Here is a 27,182-nt window from a genome sequence, read left to right as displayed (position 1 = left end):
GGAAATCACGTGACGCGAAAAAAATGGCGCCGGCTAATGCAAAATTATCGAAGAGGGGCGAAGGAAAAAAGAAAAAGAAAAATGAAGATAATTTAATTAAGATATCTAAGTTTAGGAGGGAAAATATGTAGTAAAAAAAACAGGAACAGAATTTAGAAAGGGAGATTCTTTTTCCTTACTTTTTTTTAAAAAAATAAGAAGAGAATTTGTGGAAACGCCGTGTAGAGATATTATTATATTGCAGATTTTTGTATCCAGACATGGACTTTCACTTCCAAATGCAACAGAAAACATTTTTCTTTTCTTCTCGACTTCCATTAAATGGAGGATCCATTTGTAAGAGAGTCAAGCTAATGGATGAGCCAGATGGAATCAAACTTTCTTTCTCTGAATGGAATATGCTTTTAACTACGTTACCTTCACTAGAAAACTTTCGGGGATGAGACATTGCTTCTGTCTTCTCCTTGTCTACAAAGTGTGCCGTCCTATCACGTGATCTATCACGCTCTTTACGTTAAAAAAACAAAGTGTGTGGGGTTAGAGCTTGTCACGCGCCCTTTATTTTTTCCCCCTCTCTTCTGCAGAGGACAATGGCTCTTAATATCCGCATCCAGAACATAACGCGTGATTAACACCTGCAACGAAATTTTCAACGCCCGTTAACTGAGATGACGTAGAGCGGAACGTGACTGTTTATGCAAATTGGCTCGCGCGATCGGAGCCGAATTTTGGAAATTTGCTTAAGTGACGTGTCGTAAGAGGTCCTGACATAAGGAGGAATAATTCTAGGGGAGGAGGAATAATAAGGAGGAGACATAATTTTTAACACCATCTTTATGAAGCTGGTGTTAAAAATTATCAAGTGACTATAGTGTGAAGAAGTGTGAAGTGACATTCGTATCGAGTGACCGTGCGTGAAGCAGACAGGTGAAAGTAACTAAAACGGTAAATTAGGCTGTAAGGTGGAACACAAGCTGAATTAATCACGTGATAAGGAAAAAGGGTACAAATCACGTAATCGATTATAATAGTAAGATGCACAGATGCCACCGTGCCAAGTGGATGAGGGTATACGGCAAAGAAATGCCATCAGGACACACCATTTCCTTCCAGAAGAAAAAATTTAAAAAAATACGGATCGGGTGATTGACACTTTAATAATATAGGCAATAAACGCGGCTATACTAATATTTATAGTAGAGTAGCACACAAGGGGCACTAAGCCCAGAACGGGATGCGGCACGTAAGTAGATTAAAGTATTAGGTCAATGGCGTTCTCACAACTTCACGACGCTAATCAGGAGTAATTATTAATCTCCTGTCAATCGTTGTACTTAATCTGGATGTCAAGTTAGATTATTGGACGGATTAAGGATCAAAGTGGAAGCAGTACAGATCACGTGCTACTCTCTTACCCCGCATGGTTTACGTTGCTATGGCCAACTATAACTGATACTATAGCATTTCTACTGATACGATTATCCTCCCGCGCTTCAGTTGACACAAGTAAATTTCTAACAACAGCTCGAGCAGAATAGAATAAAGACGTTTACCGATGTTCCGACGCTTTCGCAAATTTATTTTTATCCCCTTTAATGTTACGACGTTTCCTCCTTTCGCTCTATCAAGTGTTACAAAGTTTTAAGGATCTTAAAACTTTATCGTAATTGTTAAACGATATTGGCGCAAAGTCACGTGTTAACTTGAGGGGGAGGGAAGGTTACGGATGTTTAACACGTTTCCACTTCGCTTCGACGTTTCGCCTAGGAGAAAACGTTAACAATTTAAAGGATTTTGATTGTAACACGTAACGGGCCCTTCTCTCCCGCCAAATGTTATACGCATGCTTAAGGGGGTGGGCTAATGTCCACGCGTTTGATTTCTTCATAAAATGTGTAAGGCCTGAGTATAAATTTACAAGGAATAGGCCTACTTTTTATTGTTAAATGTAGCCTGTAGGCAAGCCTGTAACACCCTGGAATGAAAATTTTCTCGAAAATTAAGCCCTATAAAGTTATCTTTGAACATAAATATACGTTTGTTTTGGATCCGTAATATTAAGGCCTCTTGCGTTTATTATAATTAAATTGTGGGTAAAAGCCTTGATGCAGAAAATGAAAGGAACCCTTCCTTCATCGATAGTAAAAAATTAAAAGGACCTTTAGTTGTAGTTTCAGCACCAGGCCCTAAACTTTACATTGCTCAGTCCCGGAATGATGATAAAGATATGTCCCTATTGAAAGGGTAACAACAGATATACAGATTCCCCATTCGTCATTAACTTAACCTTTAACTTTTAGAATCTACATTCGGGATTATCGCCTTAACCTATGGTTAACCTTAAGATTATATTAATTTTTGAGTCTTAACTCAAATTTCTTTAGTGGAACGATTAAAATACACGAATTAGTCGACGGGGAAGAGGATTATTTATATATGAGACCAATTTCTAGCTCCGGTTCCTGTGCACACGTCTAGGAGTTAATCTGCTCTCGTGCTCCACCTAATTGGTTATCACGCCAAGCACGTGTTGGGATTTGTAGCGGATCGGACAATTCTCATTGATGACAAGAAAAAAGAAGTTAAGCTACTCAATTTGCTAGCTCATCCCCCCCGGAAACATAAGGTTAGCCGATTTTTTGGTTTTCAGTAGGCCTAAATGACTCACTTCAAGTCTAATCCGCGCTGCAGATTTAACCTGATCGATGTGGAAAATAACACATAACCTACCTCGAAAAGTTTATGATTTATGAATTTTTAATATTTTAGGCAATTAAATGTCTCAAATAGAATAAATATGGCGCATTTTAATGTTACCAATTAAGCTTCGCAACGTTCTCAACAGATGGCGGTAAAGTATAACCGATTTAAAATTTCAAATTTCGTCGAGAGTATGACAGAAATTTTGGCGGAAAATATGTAAAATTTATAAATAAATTATAAAAATTGTATAAAATACAATAAAACACGTTATAATTTCTTGAATTTTGCAGTTTTTTCCTTAAAAAGTCGCTAAATTTTTTAAATAATTAAGAACAAAGTATGGCGCATTTTTCGCCCAAATTGCAGACAAAGCAAATGAGTTATTGATGGAAAAAATAAAAAATAAAAAAATAAAGTATTATTCATCAATAACCGAGTCGGCAGATAACAATCTATCAATTGCATGTAATTATATAAGTCGGAACACAAGAACGCGAAAGAACAGTGTTTAATTAAAACTTATTCATCTTACAACATAGAAGTCAATGAAGAAAGGGAGAACAAAGAAAAAAAAAACAATGTCTCTGGTAGAGAATTACGTGGGAAAGATCAAAGGTCATAGCACGTCGGAACGCCACTTGCGATGAGATACTAGAAAAAAAAATACTCAGGTGTGTCTAACAATGACACAGAGATATGCAAAAGATATCATTCCGAATAGGCCCCAAAATATAATGTTTACCCCTCTAAACACGCTGTGATTTATCAGTTGTATACCTCTCTGGCACGCTCTCGTCGGTGTATCTCTTTAGAGAAATTGAATTATAATTAAAATTATTTAATTATAACCCGATTTAAAACGTTATAAAGCGTTTAGGGTACGTCTCGATTGGATTGTTATCATACATTTAAGACATACCCTACGCGCTTGGTATTTAATGTTTAAGTGGTAAGGTTTAAAAGTACCTTCAGAACTTGCACTTGAATCTTGAAGCGCCAATTAAATTAAAATTTGTTAAAACGTGTGTAATTTCCAGTGTATTTTTTAAAAAATTTTTCACTTGTTTTTTTTATGTTTTAAGTACATGTTTTATGATGTATTCGAATTTGAACCCATAAGACGTCAAAAATAATTGAGGAAACCATAGGTTGTGCAGTGAAGTCTCGCATGTTAACAAGGGGCTGAGAGGTGAGTTGGGATCCGGGCCTCGCTCTTCTCCGAAAGTCATAAAAAAAATACTAGAATAAAACAAATAAAAATGGATATAGATAATTTTACGAAAATAAACTTCAAGTTTTACTTAAAAGAAGAAATTTTGAGGGTTTAGGAGCCATTTATCCCCGTATCTGGCCGGTGTTTAACCAAGTTAAAGTATATTGCGCGAAGACATATTGGCCATTTTACCCTGGCGGCATTTCTTCCTCACTCTCATACAAGCTAAATATTAATATCAGTGTATTAATTTCCCAGTAGCCTAATATTTTATCACATTATCTATATTTACAATTAAATCGATGGAGTGTCTTTAAAAAAATAATAAAAAATGAATACTTTTTAAATAGGCCGCACTTAAAAATAAGATCATTAAATATGTAGGCGGCAAACTCATTGGTTAAATGGCAACATTCGTGTTTGCAATATCAGATACGCAGTTCTATATGTTCTATTTTTTTTCTTAATAAAGATCTAGAACGGTTAAGTTAGAAGAAGAAAGTAATTGGCGAGTGTTGAATATTAAAGCGGCTTTTTTTTTTTATTTAAAAAAAAAGAAGTTGTGTCTCTTCTCCATTATTACACACACAAAGCACGTTTGGTATTTTAGAAAGTCGAGCTACTGTCGCTCGTCAAGAGCCTGTTTCTTCTTATTTCCCACGAATGTTACTTGATTTTCTAGTCACGTACCCATTGTTTTCGGCCTAGCGCGAAAAAATGACGGGAGACCACGGAAGATAGGACCAACTCTCACTGTCTCGTACGGGCGACGTTTGCCTACTAGGGTGACAGTTCTCGCCACCTTTCCCATTCTTCTCTTGACCCTACGACCTCCGGCTTTTTTTATATATTTTTTAAAATAAGAATCTTCCCCTTTTTTACTTTCTCTAAAAATATTTTTTACAATTAAAACAGTGTTTTACTTTGAAAAAAAATATATTTTTTTATCTCTTATCTGAATGCCTCAATGCTAACACAATGGCCGACACGTCACCTTAAATTGGGTGATTACGCGTGATTTAATAGAGAAATCGTTCTGATTTACTTTCTCACCGATTAATTTATTAAATTAATAAAATATTTTACGATTAAAACTGATTAAATATAAGACAATCTTTCTGGCAAGAGACATTTTGGCCCTTTCGCATTCTTGTGTTAACCGCGCATGGAGTAACCGAATCTGTACAACGTCCGTAGCTAATGTTAAGAATCGTTGTCTGCCATGACTAGCGATGAAATACTATGTCTTTAGTGTTACTATGTCCGACTGGCTGTTGGTCCCTCTCACTGGGTGGTCCATCACCCACGCACACAAAACAACGACATGTAACTTAACAGTTTATCTTCATTTGATACCTTCTCCGACTTGACGTCATCAGTCATTCTTTTCTATAACGTTTCACGCTTGTCATTATGCCTTTGCCGAAAACGTCGGGTGTAAATTTGCCATCGCCATCTTCCCCGAATTATTCGGGAAATTCGGATAGATTCCTCGTGGAATTTTAGCACCGGACACTTTAACTAAGCGTATGTAAAACTGAATTGTAGGCCTCTAAGATAAGCAGCTGGTTGGTCGGGTTGATAGATCGACCCACTTAGACCCGCCCCTTATTTAGGTTAAATTTTCTTCATGATTGATTACGACAAAAATCTACTAATTAGTCGAAATTACGACCGATTTTCGGATGGCCAAAATTAGGTCTTTCGCTTGTTTTAAGTAAGACTTTTTTATTTTTTGAGGGCTAGAAACTCGAATTACTTTTAGTCATATTGTTTTAAGACCCATAAGGGGACGTTCCAATAATTCCGTCACGGAAGGAGCTAACCGAAATGCTAGTGTAAGATGGCCTTCGAGACGGAAAAAAGTCCTTAAACGTCTCGGAACAGACAGTTCACATTCCAACACGAAGATAACGAGGTACATCTCTTACTCATATTACTACACCCATACCGGACTTTTGCGTGAAGGGGGGTTTGCGCAGCTTCAAACTGGTAGAAGGACCTCATTTAACGATACATTAAGCCGGAGGTATGTCGGTACACTTTCTAGCCTAAGCCTATCTTACCAACGAATCGAACTTCGGCATGTGGGCCTAGGCCTTCCTTACTATAAAGGGCATTCCTGCCGGCTTAAGTTTAACGTTCCGCTTTTTAATGAATTTAATTTTTTTTTAATTTTTTTTAACTACGTCGAAAGGCATACAACGGACTTTAAATTTTAAAATATTTCTCACAACTTTCTATTTTAACGAGGCATGGTCTTAGCGAGTGTGGTCGATTTTCTACGTTCGAAATGGCTGGAAAACACAAATTTTTTTCTATTTTAATTATTTTTATAAATTGAATAATAATTAATAATATATTTTAAAGTCTATAACTTATCCTAGTTAAAGTGTTTCCCCTGCAATAAACACTTCTCCTTCTTCCATCTTAGTATAGCGTGAAAACATCATTCAAACTCGGTTTTCTAATCTTATCTCGGAACATAACGAGCCTTCTTAATTGCTGTTTGTGAGCAACTAATTGGCTCAGACTCTCCTTGGCTCTTGGAATCAAACTGGGATACAATAATACGTTGTTCTTACAACGATCCTTACTCTATTTCCACGCCAAACTTCTAGATAAACATCACTAGAAATGCACACGATACGCATCTCCTCCCCCCCTTGGGGAGCATTTAAAAACTATACTCGAAATTCTCTCGAACAATTTAAGACGGTGAGTGATTTAATGACGTCAGATTCCTTTTATTCCGTCCCTTAAAAACTTTTATTAATTTCCACGTTTTTAAATATAAACCAAAGTGTTTTTATATATATACCAAACTGGAAGAGAAAAAAAAAGAGGGAAAGAATTTTTATTCTTTAGACTAGAGGAAAAACGGAATCTTATCGATTTCCCCAGGAAGGAAATAAGAAAGAGAGAGAATAAGAAAGAAAAAAAAGAAAGAAAGAAAAAATCGTTCGACGTTCCCACTGGAAAAAAGTAAGTCCACACAACATAGACCATTAGTGATAATTGAATGGGGGACGTCTTAGTAGAAAGTCCGAACAGCCAATACCGTTGTTCTCTAGGACAGCGATCTCAGAAGAGAAGGAAAGACAGAAAGAGAAAGCACAGCATCTCACCCTATAATGATCTGCCCCAGGATAAAGTTACTGCAGACCCTTACAGAACGCTAACAAACGGACATTTTCTACCCCCGGAAACTGGTCGTCTTTGGTATGTTATATCGATTGAGCTTTAACAAGCAAGTCGGACGGATTGTTACAGGCTTCACGACACTCACATCTTGCGGTAGTGGGGGGAGGACAAGGGGGTATGTAACGTCGCCCTGCCTTTCTCGGAAGATTCTTGTCTTCCTTTCTCCGTCTTGACCTAAACGATTCGGTGGCAAGTCTTCTTTTCTTTTGTAACAGGTTAAAAAATGGTTAAAAGCAACCAGAAAAAAAATTTTTTTTAAATATTTCCACTGCGTGTTTTGTCTGTAAAATTTAATCTCTCGATACGTTTTTAAATTTTGCCACCCCCAAGCTTCATTGGATAATTTTAAATAACGTCATTAATACTTATTCTATTTGTTTAAATTTAAATTTTTAAAACCGACGCGTTTAATTGGTCGATTTTAAATTTGAAATTGAAGAATATATGCGCAGTTAAACGGAATTCAAAATTTTAAATTGAAAACATATTTGAGTGACGCATTTTACGAAATTTAAATTTTTGAAATGCACACGTTTGATTGGCTAAATTGAAAATCGGTTAGAAACGAATGCATTTGATTGGTTAAATAAAAAAAAAAGATGAAATTACATCATTACTCGTTTTAATTTCCCGTAACAGAAGGCTTATTTCTGATTAAAAAAAGTTCTAAAACGTAAACAGATGTTTCTTGAATAAGAAGTAATAGGCACATAATATATAAGTTGTCCGCTAATGATTTAGTCGTTTAAGACTCCTATTACAAACCCGAAACCAGATAAGAGAACATATGGACGATTTATTGTAGTCCATCAAATACATTTGGGACTCAAAGAAGTCGCAGAGTGCTCCAGGTATCGTATTCCATACAAATCGATGTGAAGTCAGTAATACCTTATTAATGGTTACACTATCAACCGGACCTTAGTGGCACTCATTAAACCTTACCCTACCTGCGTCCCTATTTATAATTAACCGACTCGGGGACCTCTAGCGGCTGAAACACGATCTGGATCTCCTATTGAGCGACCATATGTCGCCTGAGGACTACCGGCTTCTTTGCCTGACAATGGAAAGAGCGTTCACGTGACTACAATATGGGGGAACGTGCTGTTAGTAAAAGGCGATAGTTCCGTTCGGCTAATGGTCGCTTCCGACTATTGTTGCTTTGTGGTTGGGCTACAATGATTGGGTGTGCAAAGCATATGGCGCTCACCTAACTGGGATTGCTATCGGAAGTGATCGATCATTCGGCTTACTTCCTACGTTAATCTGGTCTCGGGAGTCTTTCGTTATTGGCCGTATGTGTGTTTATCGTTTGACCTTGTCAGTCAATCGTAAACGGAAGTTTTAATCCCATCGACAGAATTCATAAACGCAGGTGGAATCGTATCGAACACAATAGGATAGTTGACACTTGATCAATATTGTGTACATCGGACCGGTGCTAAATTCAAGTTTGCCGCTTGATTAATGATGCGTTTGATAGTTTTTTATTACGTTGTACGATTTTTCCGATCGATCTTTACCCATTTACATACGTACAGTACATAATACGAAGAGTGGGTATTCCATTTGAGAAGATATAGACCCTTGCGCCGATTGAATTCCTGTTTTCAAACTTAAAATAAAATGCTATTGTGTGTTAGCCGGAAAATAATTTACATTTTTGTTTCCCAAAATTCGTGAGACACGCAACCATAGTCGTTGTCTTGTCATGAATAAGGGGTAGTTACCGCACATAACACCCAGGAGTCAGAGAGGCACCAGAAGTAGGAATTTATAGTCTCTAGTGCCACCGCTAGGGGCCGCTAAATCAGTCGGCTGTCACGTGGCTACAAGTCGTTACATGGCGTCTGGCGGAGCCCTTGGCTGAGATACAAAAAGGCATTTGCCACCGAATGCCCGATTACCGCCAGGGTAGCCTTCGCTTATTCACCATAAAAATTCACTTTTATGGCTCTAAATACGTCATTTTTCCCACGCATAAACAGTAAGAAACCGTGTTAAAGAAAAACAATGCGGCAAGGATCCCTTGCAAAAATACAATACAACGAGGTGTAGATTATTGAATTAAGGATCCAAACACGTATCGATCAAGCATGAAAACGTCTTAATATCTTGTCGTTCTCTGTCTCTCTTTCAATGTCTCCGTCCGCCTTATGTATATTCATTTGTAACTCTAGTCCAAACATCAAGAGGCTCCCCACCCTTAGGGGGCCTCTGCACAATTACTTACAACCCGGTACTGGTTTTAAATCAACTTCTTACATTTAATCAGATAAACAACATCAAAAAATTCCTTTGCATATCTCTTATGGGTGAAGCAGAGATAGTAGTAGAACTTTCGGGTTTTTATCGTCATCCATTTATATATATACAGTATATTTTCATGGTGTCTCGTCTAGAAGACATCTTGCTGCCCTCAAAAAAGTATACATCAGATAATTTCGGCGTGCTTAAACTTTATCATTATCAATAAACGTTTCGGGTCCCCCCGTGTATTAATTTAGTAGCAGATGAGGTAGAAGATAACGGGTTGGTAATCACATCCCTTGCTCAATTTGCAGATCTAAATGTAGATTCGTCTCACTAAGTGACAATTAATAGACTTGTCTATGGATAATTTAACGAACATTCCCAAAGATGTGTATCTTAATTTTAATTAATTATCGCAGATTGTGATGAATTTGGCGGCAAATGGCATGAATTTAGCAGCAATCCCAAGCGTTTTACTCGTACTTTCAATTATTCTTTAAATATTTCTTGTATTGTTAATAATTATCTTTAAATATTTCTCATATTTTAAAGAAAGTTGCTCTTCTTTTTTAGTGGTTTTTTTCATTCCTGAATCTGCTTTTAATAATTCAACAGATTCAATTTTTATCCTGAGGCTATTGATGAAGAGCTGTTGGAGAATATATAATTTCTTCAATAATTACTTTCTTTGAATTGATTTTCATAATAATTATCATAAATAAACTATACTTGGAAGAAAATAAAAGAAAACTTACAATGATAATGAATATAATTCAACGTCTAAACTAAAATTTAAGTCGCTATTTCGAGGAGGGAACCATGAATCCTTCTTGAAAATTGATCTAATTAAAGTTCCTCGAGTCGGGATCAATTCTTCTTCGATATCTTTTGTCAGATAACACAAAATAAAAGAAAATACATCCTAATCTAAGATATTTACGTGCCAGACGGATATAAATGCAGCTCTATTGAGTTAAAAGGATGGGAGAAAGAAGAAGAAGAAGAAAAAGAAAAACCATTTGGTCAAAGGATTATATATGGTTATTATACTTGCCAATCACTTGCTACATCAAGCATGTCATGACTTGACTTTTAAATCCGTTTTTGATTGGTCAATTTCTAGAAGAAACCCTCTATTGATCTGACATAACAGGATCCAATAAAGATTAGACAGAATCTAAAAAGCGTTTAGATCTTTAGAGAGGTTACAGGTGGACCCGGTCCACATACGTTGAATGCCAAACAGATCAATGGGTGCATACTGTAGAAGAATCTAATTTTTGAAATATCTTATGCGTTTTAAAACCATTTCAATAGCGATAGGAACCGGTAAATTTGGTAAATTTCGTAATGTTTTTATTAATGGGAGAATGGAAATAAGGATTGGAGGGCCTTCAGAGGAACTTCAATTATGGAATCAGACTTTAATTCTTAGAAGAGGCCTTATTAATTTAGTGTAGGAGGACGAGATTCGAGGGCCTACAGTTCAGATCAGAAGACTTATAACGCTTGAACGAGGACCTGAATATTAACACTATCATTTATAAATTAATACAGTTGAACTCGTATACCCCAAAGGACAGATTTAAAGCTTATCTTTAAGCTTTTTTATTTCAACATTAATTTTACTGTTTTTTAATCTTAATCCACGATCTTAGATGATTGTGGGATTGTGAAAAACCTTCCCGCAAATAGCGATTACAAATTCAATTCTACTGGGCGATTTTTTTACTGTTTTTAAGTTCACACGACACGTCATTCATACGAATGAGAAATGACAGTGGCTATTCAAGAGTCCTTTTTTTTCCCCTTCTTCTTCTCTCTTCTCTCTGTGTTAAGATAAAGATCACAGAAGAACCGGTTCAATCATCCATTTCCTTCTTAAAAAGAAGGGGGGATCGAATATCATTTACTATTGATAGTCTATAGACATATGAAACATGAGAATGACTTCATTTGAGTGTGCGAGTTATATATTCAGACAAGTGAAACAACACGTGCTTAAACTCGACCCCCCGTAATTTTTCGTCCCCGTTATCGTGACACCGTCTATTTTCTGCGCATTTTCTCAGGCGACGGACCATTACTAATCTGCAAAGTAGTCACCCACTTTAAATGGGTTTTTGCCACTATTATTTTCTAATTGGAACAATGTAAGTGCAGAATGTACTCTATAAAGACTTTAAAACACGGGGAGGGGAAAAAAATATATTTATATATTATGCTTCGGGATACAGAGGTATCCTTCTTTCTCAGGGATGCTTCATTGCACAACACTAGCAGAGAAGACCTGGTTCCCCCTTTTTTTCCTTCTGTTTCCTTTCCTTTTTTCCATTGTCACAAGTGGTAAAGATTATTTGTATATCCTTTTGTAATAAATAAACAAGAGAAAATATTCAAAAGTCTAAATGAATCTTTCATAAAATAATTTATTACTATTATTTTATTATTGTGATTATAGTGTCACACTAAATCTTATATAACAGGAAGTTGGGGGGGTGGGAAAAGACTTGCACCTGCTCGAATCACACAGGTGCATTCTGCACACTTTCATACTACGTTAGTAATTTATATGGCATGAAATATTTTATACACAGTATATTTACATGAAAATCCGTAGAGTTGTGTCTCATAGTGTAAAGTCTTGTAAGTCAATCGTAGTAATTTACTTCCCGTTTAAATCATGTACAATCATGGCCCAAAGAATAAATTGGTGCTTTATTCAAGTTCTCAATCGTGTTGGAAAGTGTACACGGGACACAAAAGAAAATGCAGTTATCTGATTGTTAGTCCACCCTGTACATAAAAATTCTTAATTTTAGTAAAATATTTCGTGTTCTATACCACTTATACAAAGACTATATCGTTTTATGTATATTCTTGATACTGTATCCTATCGTTGTTCTCTGTGCATACAAATATTCTATACTGTCCTGTGTATATTCTTGATATTAAATTCTCTAATTATATCTTGTACGTGAAATTACTTGAAGAAACACGTGAGAAATTCTGTATTTTATCTCTCTAAACAACAGCGATTATTTTATGTGAAAAAATAAATAAATTAAACTACATTTTACATCTCTTCTAGAACCTATATTACTCGTAATGTCTTATATTCTTATCTAAAATCAAATCATCCCTCATAATAGCCCATATATTATAAGGAATTAAGAATAAGATCCTTTATACGTGACATTCTTTTCATACAAATCCGAAGGACTTTCGGATCACTAAGGGACACACTCACTACTGTAAATGAAGACATCTTTAAGTGTTAAAAAAAATCGATCTCACATTTATAGGGTGCCAGATCGAACCTCAGATAAGGGTTTTCAATATCAAAAAACTCGTGTTACGTTACCACATCATTGTTTCAGCCGCTTATTCAGGTGTGAATGGGCTAGAGTTGTAGAACAATCATCCCGCCCTTTCAGTCACAGCAGACGTATGCTCGTCTCCACAGGACATCCCGTCGGTCCTGCATTTCCCACGGTTACAAACTTCGCTTCTCCCTCTACCATCACGTCTCGCAGATTCACTCGATATAACGTCGATTACGTCACTTGCGTGGAAGGAAAAACAGCACGAGAAAATGATTTATAAGTTAAATTTTATAAATCCTAACATAAATATTTAATTACTCTTAATAACGATTGTAAACTTAGATAAAACTTTAAAAAAAGAAAAAACTTTCTCATACACAGACCCCGATAGGGCGACGGGGGGTGTAGCAGCGACACCTCGAGTCACGTGCCACGTTTCCGGTTGCTCGGCAACGTACTACAGTTGTTTACTGACGTCACGATTTTTGAATTCGAAAAAAACGGTCGAATATATTTTTAATTCGTGTTACTTATTAATTCTTTTTTTTTCATTGTATACAAATGTCGGTTGTGATTATAAGTTACGTTAGCATTGTAGCGTATCTGGCTCACGTAGCAGACGAGAATTAAGACCCGACTTTTACTATTGTTTTCGTAGTATAGTGTATCGGTCATTCCACTTTCTTTTCGTCGCATAACCCTCCCTAACATTGCGCTTCTTGACATAAGAAATGCACGCAACAAGCGTTCCGTTTCGTTGCCCAATCCCCCTCTTTTGATGCATGGCTGATTTCTGGGATCGCGAAAGGGCGTATGTCTTCAAAGACGAGATATGTACATACCAGAGGTCAAGGTTCGATAGGTCAAGTTTCCCTTTCGATTATTTTACGTTTCTACCAACCAAATCGCCGTTTCTATCGTGTGAACCCCTCCTGGTTGCTTCAGGTAAACGCAAAGGAACTGACGCAACGCTTTCTCTACGGGAGTTACATTTCTACGAAATGAAACTACCACCCACCGATCTGTTTTTCGAGAAAGTTGTGAAACGTGGGATCTTTCGCAGGAAGCCGCCATCTTTCTTTCTGTTTTTTTTCTTTTTGAATATATAACGAAACCCGTCATTGGCCGGTCTCGAAAACGATTCGTATCTATACCAGAGACCCCACACAAACGATAAATTTGCCTAGGGTAACAATTAACAGCGTTAAATATCTAGCAAATCAGTATTACTACAAAAGGAGGGCCCCCGGGGCGACCTACCTCACACGTATATATAGTAAAGAGGCCCAAAATTAGGAACAAAAACACTGCAAAAATCAAGGCCGCTAGCTTACTTAGTTCTTTCTCTTCCCCCCTTCCATTTTTTTATTTTAATGAATAAAGAATGAAGAATATGAGTCACTAATTTAGTGTAGAAATCTTTCTTTCCGGCTATTGTGTTATTTTTCTATAAATATATATATATAAGTTGATATTTTGTAGGTAAAGTAGGGGTAGGAATTTGTATGATGTAAGCATTCCCACGCCCCTACCACGCTTTTAGTTCTATATATACGCGTATATAAAGAAAAAATAAATATAAAAAATACATATTCTCACCAAAAAACTGCACTCCAAAGACACCCAACTCGTTTGATTGTCATTATACTTTTTAAACCAAAGAGTTTGTCTATAATAACACTCCACATTATTGTAATTATCCACTTTATTGTACGCCAAACAGATGAAGGATTACTTAAGGTCAAATGACTATCCGGAGGTGAATTTTAAAGAGGGTATTTGAACTGTTGTAGCCACCTGATGAACCCCCCCTTGCGTTGCTACCGTGTAGAAGCCCCGAGCTTTCACACCCCTCCTAGTAAGGGGGGTTTAATTTATTTTGTTAATCAGTATCGCATGATTTTTTTTCTTTTTACCCTTCTTATAGCTTTTCCCTACGTTTTTCGTGTCGTTTTATGCACTTTTTAATTCGGAATTTGTAGGAAAATAGGGAATTAGGGAATAAATTCTCATTAATTGTGACGTAGATTAACTGTATGACTCTTATAAGGGCGTGTGTTTTTTTTTTTACATTTAATTTTAGGATTTTTGTTAATTAATTTAATTTAATCTTTTGAGGAAGTTTTACATAGTTTTTAGAGATTTTTTGCTAACTTTTTAATATTAAAAACGCGAGTTTTTATACAAGAAAAACCTGACAAACCGCCATTTTTTTTTTAATGTAGTAAACATGTAAGCTGTAATTTATTTTGTTTAATAAATATTAAAATTTTTTATAAAATGAATAATTAAATTTGATCGTTTAAGAATAATTTTAGCATATTTTAACACGTTTTTATGAAAAAAAAACCCTTCCAAAATTCGATTTTTTCAACTAGTTGCGAGATTTTATTTACCTTCTGAGTTTAGTTTAGCCTATATTAAACTCTTGTAATATGGTCTTAATTGATAATAAAATTTGATAATTTTCAAGGATAATTTGGGGGTATTAGCAGGGGAAAACCTCTCAAAACTTCTTTTAGTGGGGAAAAACCTACCAAGACTAGAATTTTTCATCTAGTTCTTGTGTTTGCTGCATGATTTATGTCGCAAGTTCCGGTTTATACGAAGCTCTTACAACTTCTGTTTAATTTATAATTAAATTTAATTAATTTATAACAATTTTAAGCACTTTAATCGCGAGAAAAATCGATTTTTTAAGCAGGAAAGCCTTAGAAAATTCGAAATATTCGAGCAGTTTGCTGTGTTTGTTGGTATGATTTACGTTCCAAGTTGGGGGTTACTTGAAACTCTTGCAATATAATCTTATAGTTTATCAGAGGCTGTAAACGATAGTAAACAAAGGAGAAATTTATTTTTGTTACCGTAACCCGATACGAGTTTCGACTAATTGGCCAAAGCCGAAAATATTAAATTACCCGATCTTTATTCTTTGCTATCGTAACTCAAATATACTTTTCTAACATAAAAATCTCTGGAGTTAATTTATTAAAATGAATATAATTTGTATCGTTAGCCTCAAAGGTCAACTTATATATCACAGATCGTGATCTTTAATTCACCTTAATATAACACTCTACGAAATTTGCTTTAATGCTGTTACAATAACTTCACCCGTAAGTTCAAAGGTCATTCTCATCTATGAATAACCTTTGAACTAACTAGGATCAACTGTTCCGGATCATCACTGTGCATTGGTAAAATACGTCACCCGGCGCCTTTCGCTTCTAGACGAGCTGAGGGTCAGAGTTCAAACATTCTTCTTTCGGTAGGGATCAAAATGAAGGATTAATCTGTCCCGTGTTCGAGACCAAAGATATATAGGCCTATATGTAGTACTATATATATATATTTATAGTGGGTTTTATGTGGTATATATGAAAAAAAGGGTCGCACCTTTTGATGTGAATCATCCTCGGTAGGTCACTCATTAACCTGTCAGTGAATCGCAACAAGTGGCGATGAACTTTGACCTGACAGGAGCGACCCATTTCGTGTTACCTATCGTCACGCTGAGTCAATGAAAATTGCAACGTTTTGGAAAGTAATGAATGACGAGGTCGTGGTTCCCCACTTAATCCTTCGACGTCACGTCCGAAGCTTGACCTATGACCTTTACTCGAACAACAAAAACAAAGAGAAGATAACTTTCATCCGACGCCTTTCTGATCGATTAAACTACTTTAAATTCGATACATTTTTTATCGCTATTTTAAAAAAATGTACAAAATTATAATATTTTTACGGTTTTATGGTTATAAAACACTTTAAAAAATCCTTCCCACACTCTTATATCTCTAAGTTAACCTTGACAAAACGTTGCTATTAGGCGGTACGTGATGCGTATCGGGATTCTCAACATGTCAACACCTGGATCAATGTGGTACTACCTGAGCAGGAGGAGGGTCATGAGGATCGACTATAGGTCATCAGCCGTTCAATGAAGATAAAAACAAAACTACACAAGTTCAAAGCACGAGCTTTATCTTCCTGCCTCTCCCGCCAAACTGCATCATCGTCTAAACTAAACGTTGGGTCGTCTTTCGAAAAAATTTTCTTTTGAGGTACAAATATTAGCGTTGTTTTTTTTCTAGGCAATACATTAAATATAGATAAATTTATATATACTCGAGGACCCCTTTGATGAATTCGGAAGAGAACAACCGGTTTAATAGCTGGACTACCTTGTAACGCCTGGGGTTATAACAGAAAACATATTATAACCCGAGGCTAAGGAAAGTTTGCGTGTAACTTTAACATTATCCCAAAGAAGAAGAGTTGATAGACAAGAGGTCATTCATTCATAATACAAACATTTCAGTTAAAATAAAAATCTTTCGCATCTTTCTTCAAAAATCTTCCACTAATGAAGACGGTTTGACACGAGAAAATACGCACGACTTATGCATTACAAACGTTATTACTTTTACAAATTTATACAAAATAACCTTTGCAATTGTAAGAAAATTTAATTTTTTTTACTTTATAAAGTATTAAAATATACATTTCCGGTGAATAAATATTAAAATACGTGGATAAATCCATCCAATTTCCGGTCTTCTATTCCTGCGAGAAGACTTGAAACTGGGAAGGATTTCTCGAATTTAAACAATTTAATTACTGGCGTGAATATATTTTATACTTTTAAACATCATTTAAATCGAATTTTTTTAATCTATTCTGTACTAACAATTTCCTAACGCTCCCTACTAACAATGCACTTTAAGCATACAGAATCTCATCTCCATCCTCCAAGATGCTTGTTTAATAATTTTTGAATTATGAGGGGGTGGATTTCGAATGAAAAATAGGACTTTGTAGTGTTTTATTGTGCTTTATAACTGTCAAAACAAATTGTTTTTGACCGGGATTTAACCCAGTGACAATTACTTTTGTCGTGAAGCAATTTGTCTCTATCTCATCTGCATGGAGTAGAGTTGTAGATCATAGCGTATATTGTTCAACTCGCTTAGTTTCGGGTCAAATAATATAAATGGAATAGGACTTAAACCCTGTAAGGATAATTTATTATTATCAAAGTGCAGTAGTTATCACGTGCTCGGTCCAAAGTCACCTTCAAAGTTTCATTTTCCAGCAAGTCTCAGGTTATCCATGATTTAAATAATTTAAAAAAATATACACTCTAGAAGCATAAAAATACAATTTTTCTATATTTGGGTGAAGAATTTTTGATCATAAATATGTATTTTTAATCGAGAAATGGAGAATTTCTTGAGAATTCTTAGAATACCCTTCCTGTTTAAGAAGAATTAGGGACGTAAATATATAGGGTATAAGCGTATTCCTGTATAAATAATTGTAGTAGAGGAAGCTATTTAGACCTTCTAATTCGATTCAAATTACTACAAGTGAGATAGCATCGCCATTTTTGTGCCAAAGTCAACACTGGTCCTTTTTCAAATGTCTTATTTTTATCGCAAACGGAGAATCGTTACAAATTACAATTATCTACGCTGTTCTTTTCAGATAAAAGTTATTTTGTGTTCTAGCATAAAAGTAACATTGTGTGTATGATGTATAGCCTGAAATTTTCGATCATAATTTATCGACCGTGCCATTTTTCATACTTTAAAGTCATTTTTAGGTTGCTTTAACGCCCTGCATTCTTTATTTTCCACGTTTCTATCCCTTGAATATAAATTCCAGACTTAAATCTGTATGTAAAATTACAAAATCTGAACCGTGTAACGGTTAGAAAGAACAGGAAGAGGAATAAAAGTTCTTGCTCCTCACGCTCTTGGCCAGTGATGCTTAACTGGATGATGCCAGAACACTGTATATCGATTATTATTAATACTATAACTCAAAATTATAAATTCTAGACTTAAATCCGCATTCGAACTCACCATTTTTGGTTGATATAACTAAAGAAAGTCTAATAAGTACGAGTTAAAATCTTGTTCCTCACTGATATACTTTACTGTTTGAGCTTATAAAACGATATTCTCGATATTATTACCTTCAAATATAAATTCTAGACTTAAATCTACATCTAAACTTACCCATTTTGAGCTGTATAATGTAAAATAAAGAGCAGAAAAACGAATAAAAATTTCATCTTGAGCCTCAATAAATACTGCAAATTCTTTATTTTAAATATTGCCACCTCCAAATATAAATTCCACACTTAAACCACGTCTAAACTCACCTAATTTGAGTAGTATAAAGGAAGAAGTAACAGAAAGTATAAGAGTAAACCTTGGATCTACCTCACGTATCTAGGCCAATGTTACTTAACTAAATAAATCTTTCTTTTTTAGGAGCACATAAATAGATTTTATATACAATTTAAATAGTTTAAATAAATCAAGAAAGTATTAATTCTATATTTAATGCAATTCTTCGTTAAATTGTAGAGAATTTATATTTTTTACAACGATATTTATTCACCTGGAAGAGCTAGAAAAATGCATCTGCGTTACATGTCAGAGGCAGATGTTTCCTCTTCTTTTTTTTTCTCGCTCTTTTCCTCTTAGAGCTTTCCTATTTTTTGGGACATTATAGAAGCTCAAAGTCCCACTTGTTATCTGGGTCTCACTAATTTATAGCTGTTGTATTTTTAAGAAGAATTCTCTCCCTTTTTTTTTTTTTTACTTCTTCTTGACTTTCCTAATACAGATTCTTGAACGATCGGGAGCTCGAACGTGTTTTGGAATCTAATCCACAAAAACTTAGCCTTAAGCTAGAAAATATTAAGACAAAGGATCTACTTGTCGATTCTGGAGACACAGCGCTTAATCTGTGAAATTTAAACTTAAGTGATTTTTTTTTTCTTTCTTTCTTCTTGAAGCAACTTTCTCCCTTAAGTGAAACGTCAACAGTAGCATTACTCTTTATAAAAATGTCTTAAAAAGCTTTCCCAATTCTGTAAATTGCTTGGAATTTTATAAAGTTATTCTCGTATATCCGTAGAAAGATGTAGAGATTCGTCTAATAAGCGTATCCTGTATCCCTCTCCTGTATTATGGATTCCGAAACAAGGAAGAATCCCTCGCTCTATCCTGAAATCTTATCTAGAAAACTGCTTTTAACTTTATAATTAGACCCTTTTCGTGGAGTTTAATTAGTAGAAAACGGTCGATATGAAAGGAAATTCTCGGGAAGTTTAAAAAAAAAAAACAGTGTGCTTATGACACAGTCTGGTGTACAAGAACATCATTGTGAGGGGTGAAGAGACTATAGAATTCTAGATGAAATTATGAAAATTTGAGCAGTGGGAGATATTATATAAGGAACTTTGAGCTCTCTCCTTCTTTAGGGGGGGTCATGCTGTAGTTTTAGAACCATTGAAGTGGGACAACGATTCCTATTGTGTGACTATCAAAGCGTAAGATATTCTTGTTATTCAGCTGTTAATTCAGCCAAAACTAATAGAGATACGCTGCAACCATGAATTTTATACGGTTTAAAAATATTAAAAATAATATTTTGAACGTTCTGCGTTCGAAATATTATGCAAATTTTCTGTTTACACTGGCAAAAAAGCCGTAGACTTACTGTTAAACGTCCAGCATCTTTACACATCTCGATGGCTTCGTAGCATTGATACATACGAATAAAAAAAAACGGTGGTTCCACTTCCGTTCTATACACAAATATAGAATTTTTTTTAATAAATAAAGCTTTAAAAAAATAAGTAGTTGATGACTCACGCACACATCTTTCTCATCATAATGTGAAGAATGTCTTGCACATGTTCGTAAGTAAGTTTTAACGATAAGCAAGTGCGATATGGGTCTCTCTACTAAAGAGATATTCGAAAATTCTCTGCAAAGTAAGTATATTTTTTGATTTTTAGGATAATAAATTTAATAATACCTCATAAAAATTCTAAAAATCTCAATCAAAGAATTAAAGTATAAAGAATTAAGTGTTAAAGGGGATTACCTTCTATGTGTATATACTGCAAAATATTCGAAAATTCTTATCAGAATAAACATATTTTTTGTAAAATAAGCATCTTCGAAGTTAATAAACCTCGATTAATGACTTGAAACCGTTTCGCGCTTGATTCTTGTTGACTATGAACACAATATAGTGCTTACGACGATCACTTGGCTTTTCTTCTCCCTGCATTGCACGATAAACAGTGGTAACATTGATCAAAATAACATAAAAATTTTACATAAAAAACCTAAAGCATATAATAGGAAGTTTAAAGAAAGTGTGGAAATTTTTAAGAGTCAGAACAGCATTAATAAATATCCAGGCGTTAAGATAAATGGAAATTGGTTAAAAATCTTATAAACATATTATAAGAATTAACATACACTAAAATCTTCATTCGTAGTTACGAAAATCCAACTCCGCATCGGTTAACCTCGGACACGATAGAATATGCTAATGAGCACGACAGTTGAAGTGCCGTGAAGCAACAGTCTGATTTTAGTCGAAGTTTTAGAGTTTAAAAAGTTTTTTTAAAACCAACGTTCTTAACATTAGTAGTAAAGTGCCATTGCCTGAAACATTGGTTGTAAAGTGTCATCGTCTTAATATTTAGTTGACTGAAGAGGGGCATATTAGGCCCGAAACGAGCTACATACGCACGTAATGCTTGTCTCAACTAAATAACAGGGAGAAGAAAAGTGATCGTCGTAAGCACTATATTGTCTTCATAGTCAACAAGAATAAACCTCGATAAAATTAAAGAAATTAAGCATAATCTACCTATTAAAACTTAATGCTAAAGCTTCTCTTTGTCTCTCTTTAGTGAGAAACATGAGAAAATTCTGAATAAATTAAGTATTTTTCGAGTTTATGTAGTGATAAATTAAACAAAAAAACATAAAAAACCTCAACAAAAATCTTAATAACAACCTCATATAAATTAAAGAAATTAACCACATCCAAATTAACCAAGTATTAAAGTGGATCTGTATTATTCCTCTCTAGTAAGAAATATTTGAAAATTCTCAACAAAATAACCATATTTATTAAATTACAACGCAATAAATCAACGAAAACCTTATAAAAATATTTAAAAAATCTCAAAAGCAACCTCGTCAACAATATCTCAAGCGTAACCCACCTATAGAGCTGTGTCAAAGAGAGTCTCTCGCCCCCCTTAATGTGAAATATTGAAAAATTCTCAATGTATAAACAAAACAGAACCCAGTAACACCTCCATAAAAAAAAAATTAGGGAAATCAAGCTTAGAACCAAGTGTTAAAGAGGGAGTTTACCTCTCACACAACACTCGAAAACTGAAGAAAATAAATCCAGGTACACCTTCCCATATAAACACAACAAAACCCAGCAACACCCCCTAATAAACGAAGCATAATCTAACCATAGAACAGCATCGAAGAGCAGAACATTAAATAAAACAGGAGAAAAAAGAAGAAGACCTAGTTAAATACTCATTATACACAGACAACGATCTTAAATCTTAGCTAAAGTCATTAATATTTACTTCACTTCTACACGTGATCTTTAAAAAACATTAATTATATTCAGTCATGTTCTACCTTTACTGCTGAATATATATATACTCCAGTTTGTCTTGTGGACACTTAAAAAAAAAAAAAAACTAATAATAAAAAATAAAAGGAAATCTAATTACATTTGTCATTCGTAGATACTTGATTATAGTCGTTAAATTAACTGGGGGGAGCGAATTAAAAATTGAATCTTCCTTCATGACATTCGAATTGCATATGACAGTTAGCCAGGAAGAAAGTCTCTACTAAATACGTAATTAAATATTGATAACTTTATTAGTAATTTAACTAAGTTCTTGATTTTAATTTAATCATCCACGTGTTTTGGTTTTTTTCCACCCCTTCCTCCTTTTTTTTCTATTCGTGATTTAAATGAGTTTGCAGCTTCAAACTGCTCGAATTTTATGGGTTTTTTTGGGCCTAAATTGGGCTTTTTTTTTTTTTTCTTTCTTTGTTTTGGGAAGTTTTGTGTTTGGGTCGTGAAATTTAATAATTATAAATGTAATTTGGACGTTTTATTCGGTTATTTCTATTGTGTTCGTTGGTTAATTAATTATCTCTTTGTTTTTTTTTTTTAATTTAATTTTTGAGTTTTTAGAAGTTATTTTTGTGATTTCTTTTACGTTTAATGGTTTTAAAGCTAGCAAAGTAATTTTTGAACGTTTAAACTTAGTCTTTGTGCAATTTTTTTAAACATTTAAGCAAACAGTTATTGATAGGAACCCGAAAGAATGGCCCTTATTAGTCAGTGGCCGTTGTTTGCAGGTTATTTCGTAGGCACTCCAAAAAAGAAATGTTCCAGAAAAAATGGCCGTCGTTGGGAGGTTCGAATATTTTATGCTATTTTCCACGTTTAAAAGTCTTTTAAGTATTTATTCTTGCATAAAATTCGGATAAAAAGGCAACTGAAATGACGATTTTACTTCGATTTTCGCACGATTTTTAAGGTTATTTTTTCATTTTTAAAGGCTTAAATAGTTATAAAATAATTTTAGAATGTAATTTAAGACTTTATTTAATCATAAAACACATATTTTAACCATAAAAACATAGAAAAAAAAACTTATAAAAAGGAAGTGAAAACTAACACACACCTACAATTGACTTTAATTATTAAATAATATGTCTTAATATCATTAAAAATTCGAAAGATTCATTGAAGTAGAAAGACAATAAATGTATTAAAATTAATGAATTAAATTTCTATGCATACATAAAAAAGAGAATTATGCAAATTCGACTTTAAATTGCATTTTATAACTATTTAACATGTTAAATAAATTTAAGATAATGTTTAATAGTCATTATGCATCTTGCTTGGATGAATATAGATCGTGCTACACGCTATAAATCCGAAAAGTGCTTTTACTTTTATCTACATTGGAGAAGAACAGGGAAAAAAACGGGGGGAAGAGGGAGAAAATGTCTCACGCAACATTATAAAATCGTCTCTACCACTCGTAAAAATCAGTAGAAAACTATTAAATTTAAACGAGTTCTATTCCTTATGTAATATTAAACAATTAATTTATATAAAAATTAATAAAAATCCTTCTGTATCCCGTGCGAGATAAATTAAGTACACACAAACACACACACACACACACACTTAACAATTTTCTCATCCCTCCAGGCAATTTTCATTAATACTAATTGCATTTCTGGTGATAATTGCTAATCATACTTTCTCTTTTTTTTAATTTTTACAGTTTTTTTTTCTTTAATTTTAAACGCTTTATCCTGTAGGATACAGTGTAGGAGCGGTCTCTATCCTGTGTCTGTCTGGTGAAGGATAAGGAAGATCAACAGGCCTGGGCGAAGTTAGAATGATAGACGGGTTTAAATTATCGTTTTTTACGCGGAATTAAGAGGGATATTGAAGTAAAAAATTAATTTTGGAAGCTTTAAGTGGGCCTAAAACATAAAAGATGGCTTTTAATGCAATTTCTTAAATTTTGGCCTGAGTTAGAGCGGTTCAAAACAGCGGTCGAAAAGACTTTCTTGCGCAATTTTCTTAATTTTAGAAGCTTTAAAAGGGTGTAAAACAGAAAAATAACAATTAAAAAAGTAATTTTGTAGCAGTTTCTTAAATTTTGAAGCTTTTTGAGAGGTTTAAAGGAGAAAACAACAGCGATCGTCGAGACGTTTTTAAGACAGTTTCCTTAATTTTAGAAGCATCACAGCAATGTAAACAACCGTTTATTAACTAACACAAGCCTTAAATTATTTAAAAAACATAAGATATTTATCTTAAACTACAAAAATCATCCTTTAAAAGATCGAAACTTTAAAGGCTCATTACATAAAAGCGAATATTCGGATCAGCATGGAACTTTTTTGTAGTCTTTGCTGACAATCGATAGAATGGTCTTAATTATACAAAAACCCGTAAATTTCCGTGGAAAATAGGATAAAACAACTGTAAAACGGCGATAGATAAAGCCATATCAATCAGCCTCTCTTAGAAAATTATCAAATTTCGATCTTTTATGGAGATGATCTACAATTAATAGGTTATTTATTCAAGCAAAGAGCTTACCACTTCATACAACTCCGCCCACTTCATCTCTCACTTCTCAGCTATCAATCTTGTAAAAGCGGAGGAGTTCCAGTTGATCGGTTAGCCAATCAACGAACGGTATATCACGTGATTAATGCGTCATTCCGCTAAAAAGAAACCTCACACACACACATACACACACCCTCCCCCCTTTGGAGTACACGTATATATATATATATATATAACATTACTAAAATATAAATTTATATACTTAAAAATATATAGTTTTTTCTTCCACCATCCTTCTCTCTCCTCCCTTCTTCTAAGCTTCCGTACATTGACATGTACTGTTAATTGACGAAGATAGGTTAGGACCCGTGAAGTACCGCAGTTCAGGGTCTTTTAGATGTGTGCGGGAAGGAAGCTTGTCACGCATGCTTGCATTTCTTAATTGGGTCGTGGGTTTCCGCTCGCGTGCAGTGAAGAGACAGAGAAGAGAAGAAGAAGAGAGAGAGAAAGAGAGAGAAAAAATTTGGACATTTGCTTCCCTTTCATCCAATTACAAGTAAGAAGATTGCTGGAAATCTGCGACTTCTACACTCGAAATTATGGGCCAGATACGTCTTCCTCTTATCCTGCGACGTGTAGAGAGATGTTAATTGAGCACGCGACGTATTGATCTGTCCGCATCACTCCCGATCTTAGTGAAAGCCATTCTGACTTATGTAAAAATTGCTTCTTTAAATCGCGTATTCTTATCCCGAAACGCGTAGTGATGCGGTAATTGATCTTCCGCATCACTCCAGCATCCGATTCTGGATGATATGTATTTTATACGAGTTTATTTAAATGGGGTATGTTATATGCGAAAGGGATGAAGAATGTATTATTTATTTAAATTATTCTTTTTTAATTATACGTTTTTGTGGGTAAAAATTGGATTTTTACGTGTCTCAAATTCGAAATTTTGTGAATTTTATCATAAATTTACACCTTTTTCCGTTCAGAACTGTATAAATTTATATGTAGAGGAAACAGAAATACATTTTTGAGTGTAAAATTACGCATTTTTGGGTTGAAAATTATTTAATTTTATCAATTTTCAACATAAATTTACCTTTTTTTTTCTCCGCTTCTAACCGTGCAAATTTACACATTTTCGACCTGTCAAATTCGAAACGGTGCAACTTTATCATAAAATTACACTCGTAATCACTTTTTAAAGTGTTAAAACACGAATAAAATGAACTCGGTTTGGAGTTTAAACACTAAGAAACGTGGTGAAAACTTCGATTAGGAGAGAGCCGAAGTTGGCAAGGCTCAACACAGTTATCAAATGGGTATTATGAAATCCAAACAGGGTTTTATCCATTGTTTCATCTTCTTAATTAAATAGTCACGTTTTACTATAAGCGCATGCCTTATAAACGACTCGTGCAGCATTCGGGAATCAGTCATCAATGTCTGTCTAGTAAATTCAAGCAAAACAGGATGTAAGAATTACGAAGGTCGTCAAACAATGGGCACTTCAATACCTTTTATATAAGTCTGTTTCAGTCCCTATAAAAATTTTCTATTAAGAAAAACTGATCTTTATCTGTCCTCAGAATGTTGTTGCTCCACTACAACATCTTCGTGCACCTCTCTTATGCTGAGGATGAGGCAACGTGATGAGGACATTGTCCAACACTCCAGAAAACTTTGGAGTTTCAGCAATTGTCTTTAATATTTTAAATTATTCCCCGTTTGGTTCTATATAATTTAACAATTGAGCCTGTTGTTAAATCTACAGGCCTTTTATAGGGTAGGCCTGTGTAAAAATTTAAAAAAATTTCATTGAAATATTTGGTTTGAATATCACGAAACACTTCCTCACTTCTTTCCGTAAACATGGATGAAGATGTGTTTCCTCGTGTCTATCCATTGATTCACTGTTTATAAATTATCAAAAACACTACATAAACACTCGAGTAGTGTTATAGGAAGCAATAAATGGTACGAAACACTAGAATTCTATCTAGTGTTTCGTAGCATTCATTCATTGTTTCCTATAACACTACTCGAGTGTTTATGTAGTGTTTTGGATTGTGTACTATTGTTTATGGTAATGTTTTCTGGTGTTTTGCAGTGTTTCTTACTATTTATCGATTGATAAGAGGGATTGAATTTTTATAAAATTTTAAAGTTTTTAAGGCGTAAATAATATAAAAACTGTGTATAGTTTCCCGCTAAAGATATATTTAAACATTTGTCTCTTCTAAATGAGATCCGCATTAGAAACAATACAGAAAATGCAAAATAATAGAATAATCTAAGAAAAGACGACGAAGCACACGCTTAATGAATGCAGAACGACACGAGTTTCAATCTTCTCAACTTTCCTAATTATAAATAAGGGAGGAGGAGGCACGTCTACAGGGTCTACTTTTACGAATTTTAAAGCCATTTTTAAGGGGAGAAACGCAGTAAACGCCGATAAAACGGATAAATTGATAAAAATAATAAAGGTTAATGGATAG

General features: G+C 34.4%; 1 long non-coding RNA gene across 1 annotated transcript in view; it reads right to left on the bottom strand.

The window, feature by feature from the left end:
- The window catches only part of LOC136983683 (uncharacterized), a 45,282-nt gene extending 20,538 nt beyond the window's left edge, over window positions 1-24,744 (bottom strand). The window contains exon 1 of the long non-coding RNA XR_010882077.1: window positions 24,703-24,744. This is a non-coding gene — a long non-coding RNA (uncharacterized lncRNA). The remainder of the gene's footprint in view (window positions 1-24,702) is intronic.
- Between the last annotated feature and the right edge of the window lie 2,438 nt (window positions 24,745-27,182).

The sequence above is a fragment of the Centruroides vittatus genome, unplaced genomic scaffold (assembly GCF_030686945.1).
Source record: "Centruroides vittatus isolate TY-2023 unplaced genomic scaffold, ASM3068694v2 contig_884, whole genome shotgun sequence".
NCBI lineage: Eukaryota > Metazoa > Arthropoda > Arachnida > Scorpiones > Buthidae > Centruroides > Centruroides vittatus.
The sequence above is the reverse complement of the archived record's forward strand: the minus strand, read 5'-3'. Positions and strand labels throughout refer to the sequence as shown.